Here is an 8,324-nt window from a genome sequence, read left to right as displayed (position 1 = left end):
ACCTCTCCGCCCCCACCCCAGTCTGACCTTTCACCCTCACCTTGACCTCTTTCCACCTATCACACTTCCGACGCCCCTCCCCCAAGTCCCTCGTCCCTACCTTTTATCTTAGCCTGCTGGACAAACTTTCCTCATTCCTGAAGAAGGGCTTATGCCCGAAACGTCGATTCTCCTGTTCCCTGGATGCTGCCTGACCTGCTGCGCTTTTCCAGCAACACATTTCCAGCACAGTACTACTGGGCAGAACTTTGACCCAGTGGCAAAGCAACAATGACAATACATTTCCTCATCAGGAAACATGTGATTTGAAGGGAAACTTGCAGGTGGCAGTATTCCTACATGCTGCTACACTTGTCCTTATAGGCGGATAAAGGTTGTGAGTTCGAGGTGCTGTCAAATAAGCCATGGTGCCTGATATGTGGCACCAGTGATGCTGTGAGCAAATAGACATGGTGCTGGACTGGATGCCAATCAAATCAGTTGCTTTCTTTAGGATGAGATTCTTCAATGTGGTTGGAGCTTCACTACTCCAGGCAAGTGGCGAGCTCTCCATCACACTCCTCACTTGTGCTTTGTAGGCTTCAAAAAGTCAACAAGTCACCACTCATTGCAGCACACCCAGTATTTGATTTATTCTTGTAGCCATGGTGTTTATGTGTTACCGGGGTTTATGTATTTGTATGAAACCTCCTAAGGTTTCTTGTTAGGAACGACTGAGGATGTTGTTGGAGAGGATTTACTTAGTAGCACTGAATGTCAAGGAGCTTTAGTTTTTCATCTTATTGGAGATGGTCATTGTCAAAGAGTCATAAAGTCATACAGCACAGAAACAGACTCTTCAGTCCAACTTGTCCGCACCAACCAGACATCCCAATCGGACCGTGTCCCATTCACCAGCATTTGGGCCATCTCTCCAAAAACATTCCTATTGATATACCTATCCAGATGTCTTTTAAATGCTGTAATTGTACCCGCCTTCACCATTTCGTCTGGCAGCTCGTTCAATACATGCACCACCTCTGCGTGAAAAATTATCCCTCATGTCCTTTTTCAATCTTTCTCCTCTAACCTTAACCTATGCCCTCTAGGTTTGGTATACCCTTCCTAGGATATAAAGGAAACTTGTCAATTCACCCTATCCATGTCCCTCATGATTTTATAAACCTCTATGTTGTCACCCTTCAGCCTCCACCACTCCAAGGGAAAATGTCCCAGCCTGTTCAGCCTCTCCCTATAACTCAAACCCTCCAGTCCAGGCAACATCCTTGTAAACCTTTTTTGCACCCTCTCAAGTTTAACAACACCTGTTGCATAGAAGGACAGCCACAATTGCATGCAGTATTCTAAATGTGGCCTCACCAATGTACTGTACAGAGGCAACATGACATTCCAACTCCTATACTAAATGTTCCGACCAGTCAAGGCAAGCGTGCCAAAAACTTTCTTCACCACCCTGTCCAGCTGCAACTCTACCTTCAAGGAACTATACACCTAGGTCTCTTTGTTCAGCAACACTCCTGAAGGCCGGACCAATAATTGTATTGGAGATGCAAATATGTGATACCATTCCTGCTTGCCTCTCACCAGACCAAATCTGATTGTTGTCCAGGTCTTGCCACACATGGACATGGACCAGTTCAGTAGCTGAGGAGATGAAAGTGGAACTGAACAGTGTGCAGTCACACCACCTTTGACCTTACATTGGAGGAAAGGTCATTGATGAAACAGTTGAAGGTGGTTGGGCCTAAGAGAGTACCTGCTCCATTCCTGATAAAGGGCTTTTGCCCGAAACATTGATTTTCCTGCTCCTCGGATGCTGCCTGACATGTACTGCTTTTCCAGCACCACTCTAATCTAGACTCTGGTTTCCAGCATCTGCAGTCCTCACTTTTGCCTAAGACTGTACCCTGCATAATTTATGAAACTATGTCCTGTGGCTAAGCTGACTGGCCCTCAACAATCACAACAAATTTCCTTGTGTGCTAGGTATGCTCTCAGCAATGCAGACTTTCCTCCACATTCTTGTTGATTCCAATTTTACATAGGTCTCTCAACAATGCACACAGTCAAAGCCTGTCTTGATTCTGAGATCCTGAAAAGGTTTCAGAAAAAAAATTACAAGGCTGATGCTGGTATTGGAGGATTTGAGCTGCAGAAAGGTGGTTTTCCCTTGGAGTGTTGGAGGCTGAGCAGTGACCTTATCAAGGTTTACAAAATCATGAGGGGCATGGATAGGATAAATAGCCAAGATCTTTTTTTCCAGGGTAGGGGAGTCCAAAAGTAGAGGGCATAGGTCTAAGGTGAGAGGGAAAATATTTAAAAGAGATCTGAGGAGTAACTTTTTCACGCAGAAGGTGGTGCTTGTCTGGAATGAGCTGCCAGAGGAAATGGGGGAGGTGGTACTATTGCAACGTTTAAAAGGCATCTGGATGTGTACAGAATATGGGCCCAGTGCTGCCAAATGGAACTAAATTAGTTTAGGATATATGGTCAACATGGACGAGTTGGACCAAAGGGTCTGTTTTTGTGCTGTATAATTCTATGACTCTAATTCATCTCTTCTGTCCATGTTTGGCCCAAGATCACTTGTTGACTTGTCCTCTGTTAAGTGTTTATAATGGGAGTTCTTGTGATAATTTCATTGGTGAATGTGCCCTAATAAGATCTGAATGGATTGCTGTTGCTGTGAAAAGATACAATTTTTTTGTGCAAAACTGGCGAGTCATCAACTGTCCCCATATACTATCCGTAGTTACATCTCACCAGTCCGTACCCATTCTGCCCACCACCCAGACCATCAACATTTGAACCTTCATCCACCCAATGTCACCATGACATTACACCTTTCATACTCCCCAGATTTTCACCCTGAGGTCACACAATTTCTAAGGGCATTAAAAAGCAGACACACAAGAAAAATGTTTAAGAAGTACTAATTAGCTGATGATCGAGAGGAGGCTGCTGGAGTAGTGAATGGTCAGATTGTGTACATTCTGTTTTTGTGGGTGAACATACCTGGGCAATCCTTTACACTGTTGGGCCGATGCCAGTGCCACAGCTGTACTGGAGCCACTTGGCCAGTGGCATGGTTATTTTTGAAGCACACGTCATCAACACTACAGCCACAATGTTATCAAGGACCAAAATTGCCCATGTGCACTGAGATGCCCAGAATGAGGGGCCTCAAGGAGAAACAGCAACAGATTACCTACTTGGAACTTCTGAATGAAATTATTTAAAATAGGTTGTGTTTTCCACCAAGGTACCAGGTTCCCCCAACATTGAACATGAGGTGTTGATGGAGCCTCTGTGGTCTTTTGCAATAAAATGTTCAGTCTGCAAAATGATTTGACTATAATGGATAGTGTTCGGCTTCCCTGTGTGAAAAGATGGTTTAAGTCTTTTAATGGCAGCACTCTTTCCTCACTGAAATCATTCACATTGCATATTTACTACTAATTTACAACAGTCATGGATGGTATATACTAATGAAGGTTACAGGTGATGATATCATGTATAAAGATAGATCATTACAAGTCATGTACTGTATTTAACTGGAGATTAATCCAATCATGTGTTTTCTAAAATGGAGCATGCTGCAATTACAAAGTAAAGAGCTTGCATATGAACTCTGAACTTGCAACTACAGAAAGAAAAGAGATCTAAAAGTCTTGCTTGTCATTGACAAGCAGGGATTTCACAGAAATAACATAACCATTCTTGCCAAGGATGATCACAAATAATCCAGAAACAATCTGGAAGATCATTTTGAAGAACAACTTCAGGATTAACAGGATCTACTGACTACATTGACAGAAGATGCTGCAGCAAAGGTGCAAGTATAATTTCTCCAAAAACAAACTGCCTGAGAGGCTCATTGAGTGAGTCATCACCCCTACAACAATTACAGCCTTTGGGAGGGAGGCTTCTAGCAGAACAAAGAGCCAGGCTATTGATGCATTAGTTGAGAATTGATGCAAGGATGAAGCAATAACGGTAGGCTAACAACAACTATGTACTTTAGATGCAGCAATCACTTATGCTACCATCAGCAAATCACACCAAAACAACAAAAATTGTAACAGATGTGGTTCGTTGCACCTACCTAAAAACTTTCCAGGCTTTCTCGATATCTGTAAAGCATGTGGCACGAGGGACATTGGGTACACATGTGCAGGAACTCTGGTTCCGTTAATAACATATGTCCTGAAAAGGTAGGACAACACACATTAAAAACTCAAATCAACATGGGAGCTAGTGCCAACTTATTTCCACTGTGTACCTTGAAAGACATATACCTCAACAAGTAATACTTCATGGTACAGCCTACAATCTCCATTTCACAGTGTATAATGGATCACCAATTCCATGCACTGGCACAATCCCAATCCACAGCAGTGGGATTGGCTTCCCCAAGCCTTTTACCTGGTATATACAAATGACCCAATAGGGGCACGACTGCAAAGATCCTGTTATTGTCACAATTCATCAAATGCAAAGCACACCTACTATGGTGGAAAAGATCATGTGACTTATCGAATAAGTAGGCATATTTTCTTTTCCAGTCATGGGATGAGGGTGTTGCTGGCGAGGACAGAATTTATTGCCCAACCCTGAATGCCCAGACAGCAATTAAGAATCAATCACAGTGTTTGCACATTCTCTCTGTGTCTGCGTGGGTTTCCTCTGGGTGCTCCAGTTTCCTCCCACAGTCCAAAGATATGCAGGTTAAGGTGAATTGGCCATGCAAAATTGCCCGTAGTGTGAGGTGCATTAATCAGGGGTAAACGTAGGGAAATGGGTCTAGGTGGGTTGCTCTTCAGAGAGTCGGTGTGGACTTGTTGGCCTGAAGGGCCTGTTTCCACACTGTAAGGAATCTAATCTAATCTAATCACATTGCTGTGGGTCTGGAGTATATGTTACCCAGACTAGATAGGATGACAGTTTCCTCCCCTAACTTTCATGGTCAGGATTCGATTCTTAATTCCCGATTTCTTTGGATTCAAATTCCACTATCTGCCAAGATTCAAACCCAGGTCCCCTGAAAATTACTGGGGTCTCTGGATTAACAGTTTAGAAATAATACAGGATTTTCGTTTGTCTCCATGACTCACCTTCTCTCAGCCTAGTATAAATACCTTCTTATTTCTCCTTTTTTTTAGCTTTGACAAAGGGTCAGTTAAACTCGAAACATCAGCTCTTTCTCTCCTTACAGATGCTGCCAGACCTGCTGAGATTTTCCTGCATTTTCTCTTTTGGTTAGAAATAATACAATTGAGCCATTATCTGGATTTGATGTGATTGGGAATTTTAAGGGTTGTTTAATCTTATATCATGAGGATGTTAAAACCCTATTTATTGATCCTCCAAGTAAGTGCACATTTGGGAGAAGCTCTGAAGGGAACTGTACAACATAGGGATAAAGCATATTATTGGTGAGGTCAAACACCAAACAGATTGGTATAGCTCCATCAACTGTATTTATAATAAAACTGGCAACATAAGCAAATGCCTAGCTAGATCCAAGGCACCTCAACCTGTCATTCAAAACATGTTCACACCAAATACCGAAATAATAATTAAAGCAAGACTTCTTTTTCCCCAGCTGGATGCAAATCATCGATGCTGGTTTGTCCAAGAGTTCATGACATTTAGGATGGCAGTTGGATGGTACTGATTCCCATATATACCATTTGGGCTATCAGTAATTAAGATATTTTCCATCAGCACATGAAGAGGTTTATTAAAAATGCACCTTTATTTACACGTATAGCTAGAGAAATCATGGTCATGGGTAAAGACAAAGGCAGAATGTGGCCATTATCTTCACCCAATGTTGACAGCAGGACAATGACAAGGGTTAGTATTTCACAGCAAAAATTGTCAGGTCAATATCAGTCAGATAAATATTTCCATGTCCATTTATTCCACCCATGGATCCCAACTCAATCAAAGTTAGATTAGGGCAGTAAAAAATGGCATTCCTATAGGATAAAGTGGAACTGCGACAATGCCTCATATTCTAAAATTTCCTCTCACAATATCTACCCAAATTCATGGACATGAGACTGGCTAAAGAAGGGCACTCCCTATGTGTGGCAAGACAACCACCAACACATCTTCAATTATCTCCAGCAGACTCTGTCAGCAAAAGTCTTGCCAATTGCAGTAATATGGCCTCAAGGAAGTTACAATTCTCGAATAGAATATGTTGTCAAAGTTCTGGTTGTGTATCTTCGCCACATGAAAAATCTACTGCCTTTGGATCAAAAGCACTATCATTAATACAGGATAGCCATTCCAATATAGAAGACATTAGTTCTGGCAGTTGCAATCATAATTTCACACATACTTATTTGGCAAGAAATTCATCATCACAACAAATCATAAGTCATTAGAAATAATCTGCAATATACCACTAATGAATGCACCACCACATCAGAACCATATACTTGCAAAAGCACAAGGTTATGACTTTGAAGTCAAATAAGGCACATAACAGGGTGATTTCATCTGACACTGAAGATTAATCAACTCACACAAAGGCCAAGATATTCCTCTTGATCAGCACACTGATGATATGGACTTTTAAGCTGAAGACATTCTCAAGATTGATCAATTACATTTTAGCCAGAACCAATATAACAGCTCCAAATGGCTGTTGTCAAAGGGAAGTAGCTCAAGAGATGCAAAATGCCATTCTCCAGGGATGGCCTGACCATATTAAATAAGTATTTGATACGATTCATTCATTTTGGTCATACATAGATGAGCTTGCTGTATCATCATAAGTCATTTCCAAGGGCAAACAATTCCTAATACCAAAAGCATTGTGACAAGATATCATGTCTATGTTACACCAAAGACACATGGATATTAAACACATAAGGTGGCCAGGGTGAATCAGGAAATCCAATGACTCATGAATGTATGTGAGGCACATCAAGAGTATCCTCAGTAGCAGGGAAAGACTCTACATCCTTGCCATGTTATATCTACACCTCAGACAAAAATAAAACAGATCAACTTACAGTGCATGGGAGGATTACTTCTCTAAGTTTCCATTGTTCAATGACTTAGTAACATAACTAACATGATCACTATTGACATAATGAGAACTATTTCCAGTTTATTCAGTGTTCCGAATCGGATAGTATCTGAGAACTTGCTGCAATTTAATTTCAAACCATTTTATGATCTGTCTACAAAGTTGGAAGTGACACATATCACATTGTCACCCCATTGTCCATATTCAAACAGTCAAGCAGTACATATAGTAAGCACCATTAAATCCGTGATCATGATATGTTGAGAAACAAATCATGATTTTTACTTCTCATTGCTGTATTTTCATATAAAACTAATGAAAAAGGGGTTGCGATTGCCAGCAAATGTTATGCTTGGAAGGAAGTATGAATGATCATGTCCAGTAACTAACTGTCTAAAAATTCTAGCACATAAGCCATTCTCCTTTAAAGACAGACAAGTATGAAAGAGGTATGGGATGACTGAACAAGTACAGAGCTACAAAATCTGCTCAAAGGGTCAAGTTAGCAAATTAAAACAATATAAATTCAAATATCTGCATACCAGCAAGAGTTTCTAAAAAAATCTAAACATCTAAGAACAGGTAAAGTAATTGCTGATCACAGTGCTACAATGCTAAGGGATGGAAGCCAGCTCACTGTACAGTACATCACTGATGCACAAAGAGAGTGAGGAAGAACCCTTTGCTGATGATATTGTGATGTGATGTTGAGTGACAGCAACCAGCAGCAAGATCACCAAATTGAGATCTCTAGTACAGTAGAGATCAATGCATACCGCTTCAGAATGAGTATAAAATCAACAGATTAGGATGAACTGTCAAACCTCTGAAGCATTATGGTGAAGTTTGAAACTGGTTAGTCTTTTAAACTGTTTCTATGTCAACTGAATTGATAATGCATCCATGTAAAACCATGCACCGCTTTTTTGGGATAAGATTTTAATTTTGGAAAAGAGGGATGAGTATGCCTTTAAGAGAGTCAGTATGTGGATGTACCTACTAGAGAAGGTGCAAAACATGACCTACTTTTGGGAAATAAGCCCTCATTCCTGAAGAAGGGCTTATGCCCGAAACGTCGATTCTCTTGTTCCCTGGATGCTGCCTGACCTGCTGCACTTTTCCAGCAACACATTTTCAGCTCTTGGGAAATAAGGCAGGGCAGGTGACTGAGGTGTCAGTTGGGGAGCACTTTGGGGCCAGCGACCATAATTCTATTTGTTTTAAAATAGTGATGGAAAAGGATAGACCAGATCTAAAAGTTGAAGTTCTAAATTGG

At 41.1% G+C, this 8,324-nt stretch overlaps 1 protein-coding gene across 3 annotated transcripts in view; it reads right to left on the bottom strand.

Moving 5' to 3' along the window:
• The window catches only part of zfhx3b (zinc finger homeobox 3b), a 541,496-nt gene that overhangs the window by 426,692 nt on the left and 106,480 nt on the right, over positions 1-8,324 (bottom strand). The window contains exon 1 of one of the 3 annotated variants that reach the window (XM_043706687.1): positions 4,106-4,484. The exons of the other annotated variants lie outside the window; for them this stretch is intronic. The gene's annotated coding sequence lies outside the window, so the exon portion shown is untranslated. Of the gene's footprint in view, positions 1-4,105; positions 4,485-8,324 lie in introns of those variants that run through there. 3 annotated transcript variants of the gene reach the window in all.

This window comes from Chiloscyllium plagiosum, chromosome 17 (genome assembly GCF_004010195.1).
Source record: "Chiloscyllium plagiosum isolate BGI_BamShark_2017 chromosome 17, ASM401019v2, whole genome shotgun sequence".
In the NCBI taxonomy this organism is placed as follows: Eukaryota; Metazoa; Chordata; class Chondrichthyes; order Orectolobiformes; family Hemiscylliidae; genus Chiloscyllium; species Chiloscyllium plagiosum.
The sequence above is the reverse complement of the archived record's forward strand: the minus strand, read 5'-3'. Positions and strand labels throughout refer to the sequence as shown.